The 26496-nt window shown below is 34.3% G+C and overlaps 1 long non-coding RNA gene across 1 annotated transcript in view; it reads left to right on the top strand.

Annotated features, from left to right (window-relative positions):
- The first annotated feature begins 492 nt into the window (after positions 1-492).
- The window catches only part of LOC133645214 (uncharacterized), a 60581-nt gene continuing 34577 nt past the window's right edge, over positions 493-26496 (top strand). The window contains exon 1 of the long non-coding RNA XR_009824927.1: positions 493-585. This is a non-coding gene — a long non-coding RNA (uncharacterized LOC133645214). The remainder of the gene's footprint in view (positions 586-26496) is intronic.

Here is a 26496-nt window from a genome sequence, read left to right as displayed (position 1 = left end):
TTCCCAACTAATATTCTACAACACAAATACAACGTTGAAACAACATTCTTTTTGACAACGTTTAATCAATGTTGGGTTCTGACGTTGATTTGACCATAACATTTTGGTCGTTTCTGTCTCGGCGCGGATTCGAACCCGCTTCTCTTCTGCAACTGAGTGTCACATGTTCCTCCTCTGGCTGCTCGCCCGGACACGCCCCCGCTCACGCTGAGCGCAGCACGCCCACGAAGCAACAAGCCTGCACACAATCGCAATCTGCACACCTGGGACTGATGAGGGCGAGCTGTATAAAGGACCAGTGGACCCAAGAATCGACGCGGGAACTAAGTTTACCCTTTGGATACCATAAGGCTTATACTCTCTCTCTCTGCGCTTTTCCCTTGTGTCTGACATCCTTGTTTGTTCTCCCGTGTTTCCGCAGTGTTTCCCTTCCGTTGACCTGGATCTCGACTGCCTCCCTCGTTTCCCGACTCCTCGCTCGCCCCCGGACACTGACGTCTCTCTCTGCCCCACGGACCCCTCGCGGATCTTGGACCCCGTTTGCCTTGCCCTCTTTGGACTTGACTGCTTTCTCAACAACACTAGGTAACACACTTCAGTTAATCTACACACATAGTCACAAACATACGCTCTTGGATTTTGTCACACAACATTCTATAGTTTAGTAGTATTGTTTGTTGTAATTATTATATATATATATATCATAATCTACTTGTTCATTTACTGTTAATGTCTGCTTACTTTCTCTTTTAACATGTTCTATCTACACTTCTGTTAAAATGTAATAATCACTTATCCTTCTGTTGTTTGATACTTTACATTAGTTTTGGATGATACCACAAATTTGGGTATCAATCCGATACCAAGTAGTTACAGGATCATACATTGGTCATATTCAAAGTCCTCATGTGTCCAGGGACATATTTCCTGAGTTTATAAATATAATATACATTTTTATTAAAGTTAAGATGTTGTGATGTCAAAAAATATTGATATAATCATATTAGTATCAACTAGATACGCTCCTGTACTTGATATCATTACAGTGGATGTAGGTGTAGATCCACCAATGGCGTTTGTGTACATTGTGATGCCAGTGAGCTACGGTGGGTGGTGAAGCATGTTTAGCTATTCCTCGTCCTGCAGTGATAATGATACTTGTAAGAAACATACATTATATGTCGCCATTATTTGTGATTTTGAAGTAGCTAAAACACTGCAGACTATGGCCGGACTTTAGCCGCTAGCTAACTAGCCATGTCTTAAAGCATCTCTTCCTGAGGGCGTTTCAGTGTTATAACTTGACCTTTATCGTTAGTTTTTAAGCCAAAATGCGTCCGTTCTCTATTTTCTGTCTACACACTGTCTGCTTGTAGTAAAACCTCCACCAACTGAGTTACGGTTAAAAAAACAGCTACCAGACGGATGGGAGATGATAGATTGCGAAGGAATTATTCCCAAGCCATAGGATGTGGCGCCATAATATGGCATCAAACTTTGATCTGACGGCTCCTCACAAAACTTTCAACAGGCTCCAGAAACCCAGATCCCGATCAAAATTTTGCAATCTCATCTACATGCAGAACATGTTGCTCAATAACAATGTAATTACAGTTCATTTTTCGGCATGTGTACATTTTATCAACTTGTACAACAGTTTAGAATCACTTATCCACTGAAAATGACTCAAATCACAGTCATTGTGGGAATAGCTGTACCGTAGTTTCCGGACCATAGGGCGCACCGGATTATAAGGCGCATTGCCGATGAATGCTGTATTTTTTATCGTTTTTCATATATAAGGCGCACCGGATTATAAGGCGCATTAAAGAAGTCATATTATTTAATTTTTTTTCAAAATGGAAAACATTTCCTTGTGGTCTACATAACGTGTAATGGTGGTTATTTTGGTCAAAGAAGTGTCAAAAGTTGGAGCTAACTGTTTTAATGACATTCAGACTTTACTTCAATCAATAACGGAGCAGCATCTCCTCATCCGGAAACAACAACACCGGAAATGTGTCCCGTGAAAAATCGTCGGACCGGAACTCTCTAGTAACTAAAGTTCCTTGGGTGAATAATGTAATTTCACTGCACCGGTATGTTTTAGCGCTTTCATGGCGAGTTTACTGACAGATATAAGTAATAACTTAACACTACTTTATATTAGAAATGGCAACAGTGGAGGATGAATGTCACATAACAAGAAGATAGAGAAAAAGAAGAAGCTTATCGACTACGGTGTCGGCACAGACTATAAAGACGAATGTACGCAATTTTTCAGGATTTATGCAGATCCCAAATACAGATCAGCAGGTACCAGAAGGTAAGAAAAGTAGCTTTTGCATAATATTGCGAAACAAAACGCCAGATAATATGTCTTACCTTATACACACACAATAATAATACTCCTATGTTGAAGCACATCAAGCGGTGTGGCTTCATTGCTTACCAAAGTCGTACTAAAACATTTTGATAGATTTTTGAGCGCCGTGTGTAATGTTCTATATTTCAATGGAACATATAAAATGTTGGTGTTGTTTACTTGAGTCATATTGTCATCATAGTGCAGCCTACACTAATATTTAATGTGTGACTGCCATCTACTGGTCACACTAATCATTACACCATGTACCAAATACAATTGCTTCGAGGTGGGTAAGAAAAAACATCATTATTCCTTACATTAAGTGCATCGCGTTATAAGGCGCAGTGTCGAGTTTTGAGGAAAAAAGTATTTTAAGTGCGCCTTACAGTTCGGAAAATACGGTAATATAAAAGTTCCGAACCACAGCTCCTCAGTGCCAGCAGCACTCACGCAGCCGGCACAAGTCGGACGGACACAGTCGTCTCGTTACTCACTCCTTCTCAGGCGACAATACCATAGGAAGTGGAAACGCTGTCGAGTCGCAGCCTATTTACATAGCCAAGCAGACTGTAAATAACTGCTATTTAAGTCTTTATGGGGGGGGAAAAGAGAAAGTGTGTTCCACTCCTCTGCAGAGAAGAATAAGAGATTACTCGACAACCGGCAAACTGGAGCAGTGTGTGGAGAGCGTGCGACTTTATTGTTCTCTCTTATTTAAATCACGGAAACAAAAGTGAAAGGGTTGCTTGGAGCTTTGCTTTGACTACAGGTGTTTGTGTGAAATTGTGCAGCTGGTGGAAGAAATTGGACACGGTGCTTTGTTTTTAGCCTAAGTCGTCTAAAAATGGTACGAGGCAGACTCACAAAGGGGAAATCATGAAGGAGAGTCGTAACAGAAGGAGTGAACTTCGGCCATGTTGGCTTTATAGCCGCATCAGCACAAATACATAGAATAGAATAGAAAGTACTTTATTGATCCCTGGGGGGAATTCAGCACCACAGTTCGCTCATAATAGACAATAAACACTTAGGTATTTTTTACATGTGAATAACATAAATACAGTCTATTATACAGCATTATTCACATGTGAATAATACAAATACTGTCTATTATACATCATTATTCACATGTGAATAATATAAATACAATCTATTAAACAGCAAACATAAATACAGTCTATTATACAGCATTATTCACATGTGAATAATATAAATAATGTCTATTATACAGCATTATTCACATGTAAATAATAATATAAATACAATCTATTAAACAACATTATTCACATGTGAATAATATAAATACAGTCTATTATACAGCATTATTCACATGTGAATAATATAAATACAGTGTATTATACAGCATTATTATTATTATTACTATTTATGTTATCCACATGTGAATGATGTTGTATAATAGACTGTATTTATATTATTCACATGTGAATAATGCTGTATAATAGACTGTATTTATATTATTCACATGTGTATAATGCTGTATAATAGACTGTATTTATATTATTCACATGTGTATAACGCTGTATAATAGACTGTATTTATATTATTCACATGTGAATAATGCTGTATAATAGACTGTATTTATATTATTCACATGTGAATAATGCTGTATAATAGACTGTATTTATATTATTCACATGTGAATAATGCTGTTTAATAGACTGTATTTATATTATTCACATGGGATAAATGCTGTATGATAGACTGTATTTATATTATTCACATGGGAATAATGCTGTATAATAGACTGTATTTATATTATTCACATGTGAATAATGCTGTATAATAGACTGTATTTATATTATTTACATGTGAATAATGCTGTATAATAGACTGTATTTATATTATTCACATGGGAATAATGCTGTATAATAGACTGTATTTATATTATTCACATGTGAATAATGCTGTATAATAGACTGTATTTATATTATTCACATGTGAATAATGCTGTATAATAGACTGTATTTATATTATTCACATGTGTATAATGCTGTATAATAGATTGTATTTATATTATTCACATGTGAATAATGCTGTATAATAGACGGTATTTATATTATTCACATGTGAATAATGCTGTATAATACACTGTATTTATATTATTCACATGTGAATAATGCTGTATAATTGACTGTATTTATATTATTCACATGTGAATAATGCTGTATAATAGACTGTATTTATATTATTCACATGTGAATAATGCTGTATAATAGACTGTATTTATATTATTCACATGGGAATAATGCTGTATAATAGACTATTTATATTATTCACATGTGAATAATGCTGTATAATAGACTGTATTTATATTATTCACATGGGAATAATGCTGTATAATAGACTGTATTTATATTATTCACATGGGAATAATGCTGTATAATAGACTGTATTTATATTATTCACATGTGAATAATGCTGTATAATAGACTGTATTTATATTATTCACATGTGAATAATGCTGTATAATAGACTGTATTTATATTATTCACATGTGAATAATGCTGTATAATAGACTGTATTTATATTATTCACATGTGAATACATCTTCACAAGCTGGCTTGTAGGTGCATTATGATGCACTGGTGGATCTAAAAACGCGTGTTCAAGTCTTTTAAGAAGATATAAAATGCGTTTTTTGGTCGACTTGGGGGCGCAAGTCACTTAACCAACTGGGTTGAAAAATGTAAGAAGACATTTTCACTAGGATGTTAATTTGTGCTACCCAATTATATGGCAACTTTGTTTCGGAGCTTCAAACGACCTTACCTAGTCATGGTGTAAAAAAATAAGTAAAATAAAAAATCAGACCAACAAAAAAAGTCAACACGCAGGTTCACACCAAACACGACCTGCTGACTGAACTTTGTGGACTTTATAAAAAGTGTCTGCACACCATAAAAAAATTCTAAATTACACCGATTTAAAGGCCTACTGAAAGCCACTACTACCGACCACGCAGTCTGATAGTTTATATATCAATGATGAAATCTTAACATTGCAACACATGCCAATACAGCCGGGTTAGATTAGTAAAGTGTCATTTTAAATTTCCCGCGAAATATTCTGCTGAAAACGTCTCGGTATGATGACGTTTGCGCGTGACGTCACGGATTGTGCGGACATATTGGGACACCATTGTGGCCAGCTATTAAGTCGTCTGTTTTCATCGCAAAATTCCACAGTATTCTGGACATCTGTGTTGGTGAATCTTTAGCAATTTGTTTAATGAACAATGAAGACAGCAAAGAAGAAAGCTGTAGGTGGGATCGGTGTATTAGCGGCTGGCTACAGCAACACAACCAGGAGGACTTTGAGTTGGATAGCAGACGCGCTACCGTGAGTACGCAGCTTTGGCTTCCGAACATTTGATCGCTTGCCCGTCCGTGCGTGCCGCTATGTGCATGTCACGTACGTAACTTTGGGGAAATATATGTGCTGCATGAACTTTACGGAGGTGAACGGTACTTTGGGCTGTGGGATTGAGTGTGTTGTGCGGGTGTTTGAGTTGTATTGGTGGGTTATATGGACGGGAGGGGGGAGGTGTTTGTTATGCGGATTAATTTGTGGCATATTAAATATAAGCCTGGTTGTGTTGTGGCTAATAGAGTATATATATGTCTTGTGTTTATTTACTGTTTTAGTCATTCCCAGCTGAATATCAGGTCCCACCCGCCTCTCACAGCATCTTTCCTATCTGAATCGCTTCCACTGCCCTCTAATCCTTCACTCTAACTTTTCTCATCCACGAATCTTTCATCCTCGCTCAAATTAATGGGGTAATCGTCGCTTTCTCGGTCCGAATCGCTCTCGCTGCTGGTGGCCATGATGTGAGGCGCTCCACAACCTGTGACGCCACGCTACTTCCGGTACAGGCAAGGCTTTTTTATCAGCGACCAAAAGTTGCGAACTTTATCGTCGATGTTCTCTACTAAATCCTTTCAGCAAAAATATGGCAATATCGCGAAATGATCAGGTATGACACATAGAATGGACCTGCTATCCCCGTTTAAATAAGAAAATTTCATTTCAGTAGGCCTTTAAGTCCATTACAATGCATGATGGGAAAAAAAAGCAAAACTCTTTCTCCACACTCATCCATGTTTGGCTGATTGATTACAAAAAATTAGGGAGGTTGTCACTGAAGTAAACAAGGTCGGGGTCAAACTTTCGCATACTCTTAATTACATATGTATATATATATATATAAATATATGTATGTATGTGTATGTATGTATGTGTATGTACAGTATATATATATTTGTTTGTATGTATATGTTTGTATGTATATATATATATATATATATATATATATATATATATATATATATATATATATATATATATATATATATATATATATATATATATATATATATATATACATGTTTGTATGTATTGACCTACCTGAGATGGGTAGGTTGTGAGTTCACACCCCGACCGAGTCATACCAAAGACTATAAAAATGGGACCCATTACCTCCCTGCTTGGCACTCAGCATCAAGGGTTGGAATTGGGGGTTAAATCACCAAAATGATTCCCGAGCGCGGCCACCGCTGCTGCTCACTGCTCCCCTCACCTCCCAGGGGGTGGAACAAGGGGATGGGTCAAATGCAGAGGGTCATTTCACCACACCTAGTGTGTGTGTGACTGTCCATGGTACTTTAACTTTAACTTTAACTTTAACAAGCGCGCCTACACTTTTCCTCCGGTCACTCACAACATGCACACCAGTAACACCCGTCCTTCCTATCACACACAAACCAGTGACACGGGGCGATGTATGCGTGCAATTTGTCGACGCTTTTCTTCCCGCCACTCACAGGTAGGCATGATGCAATTGTTAATAATCAATGGGGCGAGGTCATCACGGAAAAAGAGGGGCCCTCATTTGTTCTGCTCAATACAATTTGACACCTGATAAATGGGAGACTTAGATGAGATGACACCATATAAGGAGATGCATCAACCTTCACTAATTCTGTTTCCATGGCGATGACGGGTCCACGGTGCTAAACAAGCCGAAATAAAACCACTTCCAATTATGTGTCGCCGCTTCAAATAATAACCGTCGTGAAATGATCACCTCTTAAAAGTGAGCATTGTCACGTTTGCAGAGGTGTACCTAATGCGGCGACACCAGGCCAAGTGAGGAGAAGCGTCCCCGAACGCGTATTCACCGATTTTGCGAAGAGGCCGACCACACACAGCTCTCATTGACTCCCCACGCCAGTAATCCCGTGCGACGCCTTGGATAGGCGGCACGACTGCTGATGAGGGTCGCCTACAGCCGTCGCTGTCACGCTCGGAAAAAGGGGAAGAGAAAAGAGTTCTGCGGTGACCTTCAAAAAGCTCGCCGTGATGCGTCGTGCCTGAGTGTCACTTCTTCCTGTGGGCCCGCACACCCTTTCAGGACAGGGTGAACCGCAAGAGGACGAAAAGTAAATCAGTACAATGAGTGAGGTGGAACGTGGGTCTTTAGGTGTTAAAAGGGTTAAACCGCATGTTTGTTGAGGTGCAAGCTAAATGCTTTTTTTTTTTTTTTAATCATCTTTTTGTCTCTTTGAATTCTGCAAATGTCTTTTTTCGAGAAAGGACGCATGTCACTTTTTATTCTATGTGGTCAAAACACGTTTGCTATTTTTAAGGATGTTCAGCAAAAACATCAGTCAATGAGCCTAAACAGTAAATGTGACACACTTTTGCTGTTTTTAAGAATGCAAAAACAGTTAACGGTGATCAAAGTACTTTAGCTATTTTTAAGAATGCAAAAACAGTTAATGGTGATCAAAGTACTTTTGCTATTTTTAAGGATGCACAAACAGTTAACGGAGATCAACATACTTTTGCTATATTTAAGGATGCCAAAAACAGTTAACGGTGATCAAAGTACTTTAGCTATTTTTAAGAATGCAAAAAAGAGTTAATGGTGATCAAAGTACTTTTGCTGTTTTTAAGGATGCCAAAAACAGTTAACGGTGCTCAAAGTACTGTCGCTGTTTTTAAGGATACAAAAACAGTTAACTGTGATCAAAGTACTTTTGCTGTTTTTAAGAATGCAAAACCAGTTAATGGTGATCAAAATACTTTTGATATTTTTAAGGATGCAAAAAAAAGTTAACTATGATCAAAGTACTTTTGCTGTTTTTAAGAATGCAAAAACAGTTAATGGTGATCAAAGTACTTTTGATATTTTTAAGGATGCACAAACAGTTAACGGAGATCAACATACTTTTGCTATTTTTAAAGATGCCAAAAACAGTTAACGGTGATCAAAGTACTTTTGCTATTTTTAAGAATGCAAAAACAGTTAACGGTGATCAAAGTACTTTTGCTGTTTTTAAGAATGCAAAAACAGTTAACGGTGATCAAAGTACTTTTGCTGTTTTTAAGGATGCAAAAACAGTTAACAGTGATCAAAGTACTGTCGCTGTTTTTAAGGATACAAAAACAGTTAACTGTGATCAAAGTACTGTTGCTGTTTTTAAGGATACAAAAACAGTTAACTGTGATCAAAGTCATTTTGCTGCTTTTAAGGATGCAAAAACAGTTAACAGTGATCAAAGTACTTTCGCTGTTTTTAAGAACGCAAAAAACAGTTAACAGTGATCAAAGTACTGTTGCTGTTTTTAAGAATGCAAAAAACAGTTAACGGTGATCAAAGTACTTTTGCTGTTTTTAAGAATGCAAAAACAATTAACGGTGATCGAAGTACTTTAGCTGTTTTTAAGGACTCAAAAACTGTTAACTGTGATCAAAGTACTTTTGCTTTTTTTAAGAATGCAAAAACAGTTAAGGATGATCAAAGTACTGTTGCTGTTTTTAAGGATGCAAAAACAGTTAACAGTGATCAAAGTACTTTTGCTGTTTGTAAGGATGCAAAAACAGTTAACAGTGATCAAAGTACTGTTGCTGTTTGTAAGAATGCAAAAAACAGTTAACAGTGATCAAAGTACTGTTTCTGTTTTTAAGAATGCAAAAAACAGTTAACGGTGATTCAAGTAGTTTTGCTGTTTTTAAGAATGCAAAAACAATTAACGCTGATCGAAGTACTTTAGCTGTTTTTAAGGACTCAAAAACTGTTAACTGTGTTTAAAGTACTTTTGCTTTTTTTTAAGAATGCAAAAACAGTTAACAGTGATCAAAGTACTTTTTCCGTTTTTAAGAATGCAAATACAGTTAAAAATGATCAAAGTACCTTTCCAGTTTTAAAAAAAAAAGTACAGCAAAAACAGTTAACAGTGATCAAAGTGCCATTGCTGTTTTTAAGGATGCAAAAACAGTTAACAGTGATCAAAGTACTTTTGTTGTTTTTAAGGATGTACAGCAAAAGCAGTTAACAGTGATCAAAGAACTTTTGCTGTTTTTGAGGATGCAAAAACAGTTAATGCTGATCAAAGTACTTTTGCTGTTTTAAGGATCCATCCATCTTCTTCCACTTATCCGAGGTCAGGTCGCGGGGGCAGCAGCCTATGCAGGGAAGGATGTTCAGGAAAAACAGTTAACAGTGATCAAAGTGTTTTTAAGTTAAAGTTAAAGTTAAAGTTAAAGTACCAATGATAGTCACACACACACTAGGTGTGGTGAAATGTGTCCTCTGCATTTGACCCATCCCCTTGATCACCCCCTGGGAGGTGAGGGGAGCAGTGGGCAGCAGCGTAGCCGCACCCGGGAATCATTTTTGGTGATTTAACCCCCAATTCCAACCCTTGATGCTGATTGCCAAGCAGGGAGGTAATGGGTCCCATTTTTATAGTCTTTGGTATGACTCGGCCGGGGTTTGAACTCACAACCTACCGATCTCAGGGCGGACACTCTAACCATTAGGCCACTGAGTAGTAGTAGTTTTAAGGATGCAAAAACAGTTAACAATGCTTAAGTACTTTTGCCGTTTTTAAGAATGCAAATATAGTTGAAAATGATCAAAGTACCTTTGCTGTTTTTGTTTAAAAAGTACAGCTAAAAAACAGTTAACAGTTTTCAAAGTACTTTTGCTGTTTTATAGGATGCAAAAACAGTTAACGGTTGTGAAAGTACTTTTGCTGTTTTTAAGTATGTACAGCAAAAACAGTTAACAGTGACTAAAGTACTTGTGTTGTTTTTAAGGATGCAAAAACAGTTAACAGTGATCAAAGTGCTTTTGGTGTTTTTAAGAATGCAAATACAGTTAACAGTGATCAATGTATTTTTGCTGTTTTTAAGTATGTACAGCAAAAACGTTAACAGTTTTCAAAGTACTTTTGCTTTTTTTTAGGATGCAAAAACAGTTAACAGTTATGAAAGTACTTTTGCTGTTTTTAAGTATGTACAGCAAAAACGTTAACAGTTTTCAAAGAACTTTTGCTTTTTTTTAGGATGCAAAAACAGTTAACAGTTATGAAAGTACTTTTGCTGTTTTTAAGGATGTACAGTAAAAACAGTTAACAGTGATCAAAGTACTTTTGCTGTTTTTAAGAATGCAAAAACAGTTAATGGTGATTAAAATACGTTTGCTGTTTTTAAGGATAAACCGCAGAAACACTAATCAACAATCCTATACATGCAACCAACGTACTTTGCTGTTTTTTGAAAGTGTTCTGCAGAAACATTAGTCAACGATCCTGATTGAAGCATTTTTGCTGTTGTTAAGAATGTACTGGAAAAACATCAGGTAACAATTGTATTTATGTGACTGAAGCACTTTTGCTGTTTTTAAGGATGTACTCCAAAATATTAGTTAACAATTCTTTAAATGTTATCAAAATATGTGGCTAGTTTTAAGAATGCATTGCGAACATAATAGTCAATTACACTATTATGTGACCGAATCACTTTGCTGTTTTTAAGGATATAATATAAAATATTAGTTAAAAATTCTATATATGTAACTTAAACATGTGGCTAGTTTTACGAATGTATTGCAAAAATATTGGTTTTTGCTGTTTTTAAGGATATACTGCAAAAATAGTCAACCATTCTATAAATATGTTTAAAGCATGTTACTGTTTTTAAGGATATACTACACAAAATATTAGTTAATGATTCTATATGTGTAACTCAAACACGTAGCTAGTTTTAAGAATCTATTGCAAAAATATTAGTTAATTATTATATTATGTGACCAAATCACTTTGCTGTTTTTAAGGATGTACTGCAACATATTTGTTAATTATTCTACATATGTGACTCAAACACGTGGCTAGTTTTAAGAATCTGTTGCAAAAATATTGGTCAATGATTCTACATATGTGACCGAATCACTTTGCTGTTTTTAAGGATGTACTGCAAAAATAGTCAACCGTTCTATAAATGTAATCAAATCATTTTACAGTTTTTAAGGATATACTACAAAAAACATTAGTTAAAGATTCTATATATGTGACTCAAACATGTGGCTAGTTTTAAGAATCCATTGCAAAAATATTGGTCAATTATTCTATTATGTGACCAAATCACTTTGCTGTTTTTAAGGATGTACTTCCACATATTTGTTAATTATTTTATATATGTGACTCAAACACGTGGCTATTTTTAAAAGTCTATTGCAAAAATATTGGTCAATGATTCTACATATGCGACCAAATCACTTTGCTGCTTTTAAGGATGTACTGCAAAAATAGTCAACCATTCTATAAATGTGATCGAAGCATTTTGCTGTTTTTAAGGATATACTACAACAAATATTAGTTAATGATTCTATATATGTGACTCAAACATGTGGCTAGTTTTAAGAATCTATTGCAAACATATTGGTAAATATTTCTATTATGTGACCAAATTACTTTGCTGTTTTTAAGGATGTACTGCAACATGTTTGTTAATTATTTCATATATGTGACTCAAACGTGTGGCTAGTTTTAAGAATCTATTGCAAAAATATTGGTCAATGATTCTACATATGTGACCAAATCAGTTTTCTTTTTTTAAGGATGTACTGCAAAAATAGTCAACCGTTCTATAAATGTGATCGAAGCATGTTGCTGTTTTTAAGGATACACTACAAAAAATATTAGTTAATGATTCTATACACGTGACTCAAACATGTGGCTAGTTTTAAGAATCTTTTGCAAAAATATTGGTCAATATTTCTATAATTTGACCTAATCACTTTGCTGTTTTTAAGGATGTACTGCAACATATTTGTTAATGATGTTATATATGTGACTCAAACGCGTGGCTATTTTTAAGAATGTATTGCAAAAACACTAATCAACACTCATATACGTGGGACCGACACACTTTGCTGTTTTTGGGGATTTTCTGACAAAAAACAGTTAAATATATTTGTGTGACAAAAGCACTTTTGTAGTTAAGGATGCACTGCAAAAAACATTAGTCAACAATCCTATACAGTGTATGGGATCGAACCATTTTGCTGTTTTTAAGGATATATTACAAAATATTAGTTAAATATTCTATATACAGTATGTGACTCAAACATGTGGCTTTTTTTAAGAATATATTGCAAAAATATTGGTCAATTATTATATTATGTGACTGAATCTCTTTGCTGTCTTTAAGGATGTACTGCAAAAATAGTCAACCGTTCTATAAATGTGATCGAAGCATTTTACAGTTTTTAAGGATATACTACAAAAAATATTAGTTAAAGATTCTATACATGTGATTCAAACATGTGGCTAGTTTTAAGAATCTATTGCAAAAATATTGGTGAATTATTATATTACGTGACCCAATTAATTTGCTGTTTTTAAGGATGTACTGCAACATATTTGTTAATGATTTTATATATGTGACTCAAACACGTGGCTAGTTTTAAGAATCCATTGCAAAAATATTGGCCAATGATTCTACATATGCGACCAAATCACTTTGCTGTTTTTTAAGGATGTACTGCAAAAATAGACAACCATTCTATAAATGTGATCGAAGCATTTTGCTGTTTTTAAGGATATACTTCAACAAATATTAGTTAATGATTCTATATATGTGACTCAAACGCATGGCTAGTTTTAAGAATCTATTGCAAAAATATTGGTCAAGTATTATATTATGTGACCAAATTCCTTTGCTGTTTTTAAAGATGTACTGCAACATATTTGTTAATTAACACGTGGATATTTTTAAGAATGTATTGCGAAAACACTAACCAACACTCATATACGTGAGACACACTTTGCTTTTTGGGGGGATTTTCTGACAAAAAACAGTTACTTCTATATATGTGACAAAAGCACTTTTGCAGTTAAGGATGAACTGCAAAAACATTAGTCAACAATCCTATATAGTGTATTTTTAAGGATATAATACAAAATATTAGTTGATAATTCTATATATGCGACTCAAACACGTGGCTAGTTTTAAGAATCTATTGCAAAAATATTGGCCAATGATTCTACATATGCGACCAAATCACTTTGCTGTTTTTTAAGGATGTACTGCAAAAATAGTCAACCATTCTATAAATGTGATCGAAGCATTTTGCTGTTTTTAAGGATATACTTCAACAAATATTAGTTAATGATTCTATATATGTGACTCAAACACGTGGCTAGTTTTAAGAATCTATTGCAAAAATATTGGTCAAGTATTATATCATGTGACCAAATTACTTTGCTGTTTTTGAGGATGTACTGCAACATATTTGTTAATTAACACGTGGATATTTTTAAGAATGTATTGCGAAAACACTAACCAACACTCATATACGTGAGACACACTTTGCTTTTTAGGGGGGATTTTCCGACAAAAAACAGTTACTTCTATATATGTGACAAAAGCACTTTTGCAGTTAAGGATGAACTGCAAAAACATTAGTCAACAATCCTATATAGTGTATTTTTAAGGATATAATACAAAATATTAGTTGATAATTCTATATATGCGACTCAAACACGTGGCTAGTTTTAAGAATCTATTGCAACAATATTGGTCAATTATTCTATTATGTGACTGAATCACTTTGCTGTTTTTAAGGATGTACTGCAACATATTTGTTAATGATTCTATATATGTGACTTAAACACGTGGTTAGTTTTAAGAATCTATTGCGAAAATATTGGTGAATGATTCTACATATGTGACCTAATCACTTTGCTGTTTTTAAGGATGTACAGCAACATATTTGTTAATGATTCTATATATGTGACTTAAACACGTGGTTAGTTTTAAGAATCTATTGCGAAAATATTGGTGAATGATTCTACATATGTGACCAAATCATTTTGCTGTTTTTAAGGATGTACAGCAACATATTTGTTAATGATTCTATATATGTGACTTAAACACGTGGTTAGTTTTAAGAATCTATTGCGAAAATATTGGTGAATGATTCTACATATGCGACCAAATCACTTTGCTGTTTTTTAAGGATGTACTGCAAAAATAGACAACCATTCTATAAATGTGATCGAAGCATTTTGCTGTTTTTAAGGATATACTTCAACAAATATTAGTTAATGATTCTATATATGTGACTCAAACACGTGGCTAGTTTTAAGAATCTATTGCAAAAATATTGGTCAAGTATTATATCATGTGACCAAATTACTTTGCTGTTTTTAAGGATGTACTGCAACATATTTGTTAGTTAACACGTGGATATTTTTAAGAATGTATTGCGAAAACACTAACCAACACTCATATACGTGAGACACACTTTGCTTTTTTGGGGGGATTTTCCGACAAAAAACAGTTACTTCTATATATGTGACAAAAGCACTTTTGCAGTTAAGGATGAACTGCAAAAACATTAGTCAACAATCCTATATAGTGTATTTTTAAGGATATAATACAAAATATTAGTTGATAATTCTATATATGCGACTCAAACACGTGGCTAGTTTTAAGAATCTATTGCAACAATATTGGTCAATTATTCTATTATGTGACTGAATCACTTTGCTGTTTTTAAGGATGTACTGCAACATATTTGTTAATGATTCTATATATGTGACTTAAACACGTGGTTAGTTTTAAGAATCTATTGCGAAAATATTGGTGAATGATTCTACATATGTGACCAAATCACTTTGCTGTTTTTAAGGATGTACTTCAACATATTTTTTAATGATTTTATATATGTGACTCAAACACGTGGCTAGTTTTAAAAGTCTATTGCAAAAATATTGGTCAATTATTCTTCATATTCGACCAAATCACTTTGCTGTTTTTTAAGGATGTACTGCAAAAATAGACAACCATTCTATAAATGTGATCGAAGCATTTTGCTGTTTTTAAGGATATACTTCAACAAATATTAGTTAATGATTCTATATATGTGACTCAAACACGTGGCTAGTTTTAAGAATCTATTGCAAAAATATTGGTCAAGTATTATATCATGTGACCAAATTACTTTGCTGTTTTTAAGGATGTACTGCAACATATTTGTTAATTAACACGTGGATATTTTTAAGAATGTATTGCGAAAACACTAACCAACACTCATATACGTGAGACACACTTTGCTTTTTTGGGGGGATTTTCTGACAAAAAACAGTTACTTCTATATATGTGACAAAAGCACTTTTGCAGTTAAGGATGAACTGCAAAAACATTAGTCAACAATCCTATATAGTGTATTTGTAAGGATATAATACAAAATATTAGTTGATAATTCTATATATGCGACTCAAACACGTGGCTAGTTTTAAGAATCTATTGCAACAATATTGGTCAATTATTCTATTATGTGACTGAATGATTTTGCTGTTTTTAAGGATGTACTGCAACATATTTGTTAATGATTCTATATATGTGACTTAAACACGTGGTTAGTTTTAAGAATCTATTGCGAAAATATTGGTGAATGATTCTACATATGTGACCAAATCACTTTGCTGTTTTTAAGGATGTACTTCAACATATTTTTTAATGATTTTATATATGTGACTCAAACACGTGGCTAGTTTTAAAAGTCTATTGCAAAAATATTGGTCAATTATTCTTCATATTCGACCAAATCACTTTGCTGTTTTTTAAGGATGTACTGCAAAAATAGACAACCATTCTATAAATGTGATCGAAGCATTTTACTGTTTTTAAGGATATACTACAAAAAATATTAGTTAAAGATTCTATACATATGACTCAAACATGTGGCTAGTTTTAAGAATCTATTGCAAAAATATTGGTCAAGTATTATATCATGTGACCAAATTACTTTGCTGTTTTTAAGGATGTACTGCAACATATTTGTTAATTAACACGTGGATATTTTTAAGAATGTATTGCGAAAACACTAACCAACACTCATATACGTGAGACACACTTTGCTTTTTTGGGGGGATTTTCTGACAAAAAACAGTTACTTCTATATATGTGACTAAAGCACTTTTGCAGTTAAGGATGAACTGCAAAGACATTAGTCAACAATCCTATATAGTGTATTTTTAAGGATATAATACAAAATATTAGTTGATAATTCTATATATGCGACTCAAACACGTGGCTAGTTTTAAGAATCTATTGCAACAATATTGGTCAATTATTATATTATGTGACTGAATCACTTTGCTGTTTTTAAGGATGTACTGCAACATATTTGTTAATGATTCTATATATGTGACTTAAACACGTGGTTAGTTTTAAGAATCTATTGCGAAAATATTGGTGAATGATTCTACATATGTGACCAAATCAGTTTGCTGTTTTTAAGGATGTACAGCAACATATTTGTTAATGATTCTATATATGTGACTTAAACACGTGGTTAGTTTTAAGAATCTATTGCGAAAATATTGGTGAATGATTCTACATATGTGACCAAATCACTTTGCTGTTTTTAAGGATGTACTCCAACATATTTGTTAATGATTTTATACATGTGACTCAAACACGCGGCTAGTTTTAAGAATCTATTGCAAAAATATTGGTCAATTATTCTATTATGTGACTGAATCACTTTGCTGTTTTTAAGGATGTACTGCAACATATTTGTTAATGATTCTATATATGTGACTTAAACACGTGGTTAGTTTTAAGAATCTATTGCGAAAATATTGGTGAATGATTCTACATATGTGATCAAATCACTTTGCTGTTTTTAAGGATGTACTCCAACATATTTGTTTATGATTTTATACATGTGACTCAAACACGCGGCTAGTTTTAAGAATCTATTGCGAAAATATTGGTGAATGATTCTACATATGTGACCAAATCACTTTGCTGTTTTTAAGGATGTACTCCAACATATTTGTTAATGATTTTATACATGTGACTCAAACACGCGGCTAGTTTTAAGAATCTATTGCAAAAATGTTGGTCAATTATTCTATTATGTGACCTACACACTTTGCTGTTTTTAAGGATGTACTGCAACATATTTGTTAATGATTCTATATATGTGACTTAAACACGTGGTTAGTTTTAAGAATCTATTGCGAAAATATTGGTGAATGATGCTACAAATGTGACCAAATCACTTTGCTGTTTTTAAGGATGTACTCCAACATATTTGTTAATGATTTTATACATGTGACTCAAACACGCGGCTAGTTTTAAGAATCTATTGCAAACATTTTGGTCAATTATTCTATTATGTGACCGACACACTTTGCTGTTTTTAAGGATGTACTGCAACATATTTGTTAATGATTCTATATATGTGACTTAAACACGTGGTTAGTTTTAAGAATCTATTGCGAAAATATTGGTGAATGATTCTACAAATGTGACCAAATCACTTTGCTGTTTTTAAGGATGTACTCCAACATATTTGTTTATGATTTTATACATGTGACTCAAACACGCGGCTAGTTTTAAGAATCTATTGCGAAAATATTGGTGAATGATTCTACATATGTGACCAAATCACTTTGCTGTTTTTAAGGATGTACTCCAACATATTTGTTAATGATTTTATACATGTGACTCAAACACGTGGCTAGTTTTAAGAATCTATTGCAAAAATTTTGGTCAATTATTCTATTATGTGACCGACACACTTTGCTGTTTTTAAGGATGTACTGCAACATATTTGTTAATGATTCTATATATGTGACTTAAACACGTGGTTAGTTTTAAGAATCTATTGCGAAAATATTGGTGAATGATTCTACAAATGTGACCAAATCACTTTGCTGTTTTTAAGGATGTACTCCAACATATTTGTTTATGATTTTATACATGTGACTCAAACACGCGGCTAGTTTTAAGAATCTATTGTAAAAATATTGGTCAATTATTCTATTATGTGACCGACACACTTTGCTGTTTTTAAGGATGTACTGCAACATATTTGTTAATGATTCTATATATGTGACTTAAACACGTGGTTAGTTTTAAGAATCTATTGCGAAAATATTGGTGAATGATTCTACAAATGTGACCAAATCACTTTGCTGTTTTTAAGGATGTACTCCAACATATTTGTTTATGATTTTATACATGTGACTCAAACACGCGGCTAGTTTTAAGAATCTATTGCGAAAATATTGGTGAATGATTCTACATATGTGACCAAATCACTTTGCTGTTTTTAAGGATGTACTCCAACATATTTGTTAATGATTTTATACATGTGACTCAAACACGCGGCTAGTTTTAAGAATCTATTGCAAAAATATTGGTCAATTATTCTATTATGTGACTGAATCACTTTGCTGTTTTTAAGGATGTACTGGAACATATTTGTTAATGATTCTATATATGTGACTTAAACACGTGGTTAGTTTTAAGAATCTATTGCGAAAATATTGGTGAATGATTCTACAAATGTGACCAAATCACTTTGCTGTTTTTAAGGATGTACTCCAACATATTTATTAATGATTTTATACATGTGACTCAAACACGCGGCTAGTTTTAAGAATCTATTGCAAAAATTTTGGTCAATTATTCTATTATGTGACCGACACACTTTGCTGTTTTTAAGGATGTACTGCAACATATTTGTTAATGATTCTATATATGTGACTTAAACACGTGGCTAGTTTTAAGAATCCATTGCGAAAATATTGGTGAATGATTCTACATATGTGACCAAATCACTTTGCTGTTTTTAAGGATGTACTCCAACATATTTGTTAATGATTTTATACATGTGACTCAAACACGCGGCTAGTTTTAAGAATCTATTGTAAAAATATTGGTCAATTATTCTATTATGTGACCGACACACTTTGCTGTTTTTAAGGATGTACTGCAACATATTTGTTAATGATTCTATATATGTGACTTAAACACGTGGTTGGTTTTAAGAATCTATTGCGAAAATATTGGTGAATGATTCTACAAATGTGACCAAATCACTTTGCTGTTTTTAAGGATGTACTCCAACATATTTGTTAATGATTTTATACATGTGACTCAAACACATGGTTAGTTTTAAGAATCTATTGTAAAAATATTGGTCAATTATTCTATTATGTGACCGACACACTTTGCTGTTTTTAAGGATGTACAGCAACATATTTGTTAATGATTCTATATATGTGACTTAAACACGTGGTTAGTTTTAAGAATCTATTGCGAAAATATTGGTGAATGATTCTACATTTGTGACCAAATCACTTTGCTGTTTTTAAGGATGTACTTCAACATATTTTTTAATGATTTTATATATGTGACTCAAACACGTGGCTAGTTTTAAAAGTCTATTGCAAAAATATTGGTCAATTATTCTTCATATTCGACCAAATCACTTTGCTGTTTTTTAAGGATGTACTGCAAAAATAGACAACCATTCTATAAATGTGATCGAAACATTTTACTGTTTTTAAGGATATACTACAAAAAATATTAGTTAAAGATTCTATACATATGACTCAAACATGTGGCTAGTTTTAAGAATCTATTGCAAAAATATTGGTCAAGTATTATATCATGTGACCAAATTACTTTGCTGTTTTTAAGGATGTACTGCAACATATTTGTTAATTAACACGTGGATATTTTTAAGAATGTATTGCGAAAACACTAACCAACACTCATATACGTGAGACACACTTTGCTTTTTTGGGGGGATTTTCCGACAAAAAACAGTTACTTCTATATATGTGACAAAAGCACTTTTGCAGTTAAGGATGAACTGCAAAAACATTAGTCAACAATCCTATATAGTGTATTTGTAAGGATATAATACAAAATATTAGTTGATAATTCTATATATGCGACTCAAACACGTGGCTAGTTTTAAGAATCTATTGCAACAATATTGGTCAATTATTCTATTTTGTGACTGAATCATTTTGCTGTTTTTAAGGATGTACTGCAACATATTTGTTAATGATTCTATATATGTGACTTAAACACGTGGTTAGTTTTAAGAATCTATTGCGAAAATATTGGTGAATGATTCTACAAATGTGACCAAATCACTTTGCTGTTTTTAAGGATGTACTCCAACATATTTGTTTATGATTTTATACATGTGACTCAAACACGCGGCTAGTTTTAAGAATCTATTGCAACAATATTGGTCAATTATTCTATTATGTGACTGAATCATTTTGCCGTTTTTAAGGATGTACTGCAACATATTTGTTAATGATTCTATATATGTGACTTAAACACGTGGTTAGTTTTAAGAATCTATTGCAAAAATATTGGTCAATGATTCTACAAATGTGACCAAATCACTTTGCTGTTTTTTTTTGTTTTTTGTTTTTTTGTTTTTTTTTATAATGTCCTGTCCAGCTTCTCGGGCAAATCATATAGCAGATGTAGATGCCCATATCGGCTGTTCAGATTTACTTTACAAAAGAGAAGTGTAGGATACTTCTCTTGTTGCCTTACTTGTATTTTGACTTTATTAAATGTATTTATATTATCATTTGGTGCAGCCGGGCCGGAGCAGGAGGGGATAGAAAGAGAGAAAAAGGAAGACAGAGGGGGGAATTGTGGGGACAAGAGGGGGATTAGACAGAGAGACAAAAACAACAACAGCAAACACAACAACAACAACAACAACAGAGCAACATCAGCAAATACGACATGTACAAATATGATGGTAAAAGTCACTTTGCTGTTTTTAAGGATGTACTCCAACATATTTGTTAATGATTTTATACATGTGACTCAAACACGCGGCTAGTTTTAAGAATCTATTGCAAACATTTTGGTCAATTATTCTATTATGTGACCGACGCACTTTGCTGTTTTTAAGGACCTATTACCAACACGCGAGTCAAAGATCCTCTATGTGACAGTTCCACGCTGCCGTTTGTAGGAAGCTGCTGTAAGAAGAACGTGCTGTTGAGTCCGATGTCACCGGTGAGTTACAGTCGTCGTCGTTGGTGCGTTTGTTGCCAAGTCTCAAGCGACTCTTAGAGGTCGGACGGTTCAGTGGATGTTTGTGTCGGCATCAGGGGGAAATAAATCAATAGCGAGGTCCAATAATCAGCCATCCTAGAGTACACCCCCATGGCGCTGTGGTGAGATTTGATGACAGTAACAAAGGATTGCTCATTTCTTGTCCCCGCTATCAGCCGTTTTTATCCTCCCGTGGGTGAGGGACGAGGTCATCCATGCACCCTCCTATATCCGGTCACAAGGTGGCCGAGGTCGGCCGGTAGTTGCAAGGGACGCCGGCCCGAGGGGCACCCGGTGGCTGGGACAAAGACGCTCTATGGGTCGGCCTTATCGGGGCATCAGTCACGGTTATGATGTGATCTGTCCGCCATCGCTCCTCATTAAAGACTGCTGGGGGACCGCGAGCGCTCCCCTTGTTGCAGTGAATGCAGACTATTGTCTGAGCGTTTCACTGCTGATCAAAGATCCTTTGTGGCGGCCACAAAAGCGACGTGGTCATCGGCCGGGGCCGGGGAGATATGTGGCCGAGGTGTGGAGAGACGGAGAGCGTAATCAGTCTTCTTCCTGATAGCAACGAACGACCCACTTCTCATTGTGACAAAGACGAACCTTTTCAATACCAAACAAAGCTCCGACCAAAGACAATTCTTCTCGTCTGGGAGAATCCATCCCGAGCGGCTTCATAATGTTCTACAGAGTTCCGCAGTCGCCGCCTAATAAGTCACTCTTAGCACTTTTGCAGCCAGGAGTTTTAGGTGTGACACAGCCAGTTTGTCAGCAGTCCACTGAGTGCAGCAGGACTCCGAGGAGACGCTTCCGGTCCCTTCCAGAAGGCGCGATAATCGCTTCCCTTAAAGCTGTGAAAACATGATGTGCAGACAACAAAAACAATTAGGACACACCTGTACACTTATTACACCATTTAATACTCAACATCGTTATCTTGATTATTTACAGTTCAATATGACTTGCTCGGATAAAAACACGCTATTTATGTGCTGGTTTACCAGCTGGTTAGCATTTAACTGTATTCTGCTAATTTACTGGATAAATTAATAGCTAACTAGTTAGTTAGTAGGGGTGTCCAAAAAATGGATTCTTAAATGAATCGCGATTTAAAAAAAAAATCAAAAATCTATTTAACATTTTAAAAAAAAAGTTTTTTATATTATATATACATATATATATATTATAAATAATATATTTTAATTGATTTTTTGATTTTTTTCAATACAAAAACTAAATATATATATATATATATTATATATATATATATATATATATATATATATATATATATATATATATATATATATATATATATATATATATATATATATATATATATATATATATATATATATATATATATATATATATGTATGTATGTGTGGGAAAAAATCACAAGACTATTTCATCTCTACAGGCCTGTTTCATGAGGGGTTTCCTCAATCCTCAGGAGATTTATATATATATATATATATATATATATATATATATATATATATATATATATATATATATATATATATATATATATATACCGTATTTTTCGGACTATAAATCGCAGTTTTTTTCATAGTTTGGCCGGGGGTGCGACTTATACTCAGGAGCGACTTATGTGTGAAATTATTAGACTAGACTTAGACTTCCTTTTTATTGTCATTCAAATTTGAACTTTACAGTACAGATAAGAACGAACTTTCGTTTCATTAGATCATGGTAGTGCAGGATAAAAAAGAATGTGCATATATGAATAAATAAATAGGTTACTGTACAGATAAATATATTGCACTTTTTCATATGCATCCACATTTATGGATGTATGTTATATTATATATATATATATATATATATATATATATATATATATATATATATATATACACACACACACACACTACCGTTCAAAAGTTTGGGGTCACCCAAACAATTTTGTGGATTAGCCTTCATTTCTAAGAACAAGAATAGACTGTCGAGTTTCAGATGAAAGTTCTCTTTTTCTGGCCATTTTGAGCGTTTAATTGACCCCACAAATGTGATGCTCCAGAAACTCAGTCTGCTCAAAGGAAGGTCAGTTATGTAGCTTCTGTAACGAGCTAAACTGTTTTCAGATGTGTGAACATGATTGCACAAGGGTTTTCTAATCATCAATTAGCCTTCTGAGCCAATGAGCAAACACATTGTACCATTAGAACACTGGAGTGATAGTTGCTGGAAATGGGCCTCTATACACCTATGTAGATATTGCACCAAAAACCAGACATTTGCAGCTGGAATAGTCATTTACCACATTAGCGATGTATAGAGTGTATTTATTTAAAGTTAAGACTAGTTTAAAGTTATCTTCATTGAAAAGTACAGTGCTTTTCCTTCAAAAATAAGGACATTTCAATGTGACCCCAAACTTTTGAACGGTAGTGTATATATATATATACAGTCACGATCAAAAGTTTACATACACTTGTAAAGAACATAATGTCATGGCTGTCTTGAGTTTCCAATCATTTCTACAACTCTTATTTTTTTGTGATAGAGTGATTGAAGCACATATTTGTTGGTCAAGAAAAAATATTCATGAAGTTTGGTTATTTTATGAATGTATTATGGGTCTACTGAAAATGTGACCAAATCTGCTGGGTCAAAAGTATACATACAGCAATGTTAATATTTGCTTACATGTCCCTTGGCAAGTTTCACTGCAATAAGGCAATTTTGGTAGCCATCCACAAGCTTCTGCTTGAATTTTTGACCACTTCTCTTGACAAAATTGGTGCAGTTCAGCTACATTTGTTGGTTTTCCGACATGGACTTGTTTCTTCAGCATTGTCCACACATTTAAGTCAGGACTTTGGAAAGGCCATTCTAAAACCTTCATTTTAGCCTGATTTAGCCATTCCTTTACCACTTTTGACGTGTGTTTGGGGTCATTGTCCTGTTGGAACACCCAACTGTGCCCAAGACCCAACCTCCGGGCTGATGATTTTAGATTGTCCTGAAGAATTGCCTTTTTTCATTGTCCCACTTAAAGCACCAGTTCCATTGGAAGCAAAACAACTTCAGAGCATAATACTAACACCACCATGTTTGACGGTAGGCATGATATTCCTGGGATTAAAGGCCTCACCTTTTCTCCTCCAAACATATTGCTGGGTATTGTGGCCAAACAGCTCAATCTTTGTTTAATCAATTTCATATGTGAGTAAAGGCAGGTGGCCAAATACTTTTGGCAATATATTCTATATTACCTAGTATTGATTTTTTTTTTTCCTTAACCTTCATCTTGTGTTAGGGTCGGCACAGACCCGTTTTAGTTTTTAAATGCATAAAATAATCACATCAATTTATTTTTTTGCATCAAGGCTTTTTGACTTTGTCAGGAACCTCTATTTCAACAAAATAAATCTTTTAATTTTTTTTCCACTAAATTATAAAATGCTCTGGTTGAAATTAAGACCTTGGTGTTGTTAGGGTCGGTTTCGACCCAGTTATAAAAATAAGATTATAAAGCAATAATTAGAGCCCAAACTGAACACACTGACAGCCCGCTCCTCTCCCAATCATGTGAGCTTTAGGGGATTCTCATTTTACCTTGTTATCCAGTACAAAAATAAACAAAAACAAACATGTCCAGACATGTGAGGTCAATTCAGTATAGAGTTGGTGACTTGCAGAGTGCACATCTCCAATTTGCAGCATGCGAAAATGAAAAAAAGATTTACAGTGAGAGAAGAACTGGATAATATTTTGGGTGAAAATGAGGGAGAGGACACAGAGCAGCATAGTGATACGGATGAACAGGTTTCTGAGGAGGAAGACAAAGTGGAGTATCATCCAGAAGACACAGACACATCTGATGAGTCTGATGAGGAGGTCATACCAAAGACTATAAAAATGGGACCCATTACCTCCCTGTTTGGCACTCAGCATCAAGGGTTGGAATTGGGGGTTTTCAAACTATTAATTTGTTTCTTTTTATTTGCACACTGCAAAAACTGAAATCTAACACGCGAAGTCCCAGAGAAGGGTCAATTGACACTTTTACCTAGAAAACACACAAGAGGGTCATTTGACCCCTAGTCCCCCTGTGGACACTCCTTTTGTTATGAAAATGTGGCTGTTAGTGGCACACGGCAGGGGGCCACTTGAGCCTGTGTGGGGGAGGGGACCTTACAGCTCAAGCTTTAGTTCTGAGGTAGGTTGTGTGTGTTTTTGCAAGGATCAACAGAATGAAGGGATCAACACTCTGACATTTATTGTTAAAAAAAATACAAAACAAAACATATTTACAAAGAATGAAAAAGCAACTGTTTTCCCAGTTTTGGTGTGGAGGGTTGTTGCAGAAGCAATTGTTATTTTTGTGTGCCAAAAATAGTTTAAAAAAAAAAATTTACAAAGAAAAAAGCATATTTACAAAGAATGAAAAACCATGTCCATGTAAACGTGACTGACATACATTTGAGCAGTCACTCACAATCCTGGCACTGCCATTGCTCCTTTCGGCATTTCCCACATGTATAATTTTTCTGTCTACCTAGACAAACTGCCCCTAACAGCCTCATTACCATAACAAAATGAGTGATTAGTGTATTCGGGAAAAGCGTCGGGCCAAATGACCCCTCTCTGGGTCTTCTAGGTAGACAGAAAAATGCTGGGACTTCTAGTGCTAAGTAAGATGAAATATCTCAAATAAGGGTGATATTTGCTTATTTTTCTGTCTGATAAGATCATTCTTCTCACTAAGCATATTTTATGTTAGAGTGTTTTACTTGTTTTAAGGGTTGTGATCCTAAATGATCTCCGTAAGATATTACAGCTTGTTGCTGAGATTTGATGACCTATATTGAGTAAAACATGCTTGAAACTAGAATATCAACTGATGCAAAGCTGGGTCATCAACACTCACAAGT

The sequence above is a fragment of the Entelurus aequoreus genome, linkage group LG28, assembly GCF_033978785.1.
Source record: "Entelurus aequoreus isolate RoL-2023_Sb linkage group LG28, RoL_Eaeq_v1.1, whole genome shotgun sequence".
In the NCBI taxonomy this organism is placed as follows: Eukaryota; Metazoa; Chordata; class Actinopteri; order Syngnathiformes; family Syngnathidae; genus Entelurus; species Entelurus aequoreus.
The sequence above is the reverse complement of the archived record's forward strand: the minus strand, read 5'-3'. Positions and strand labels throughout refer to the sequence as shown.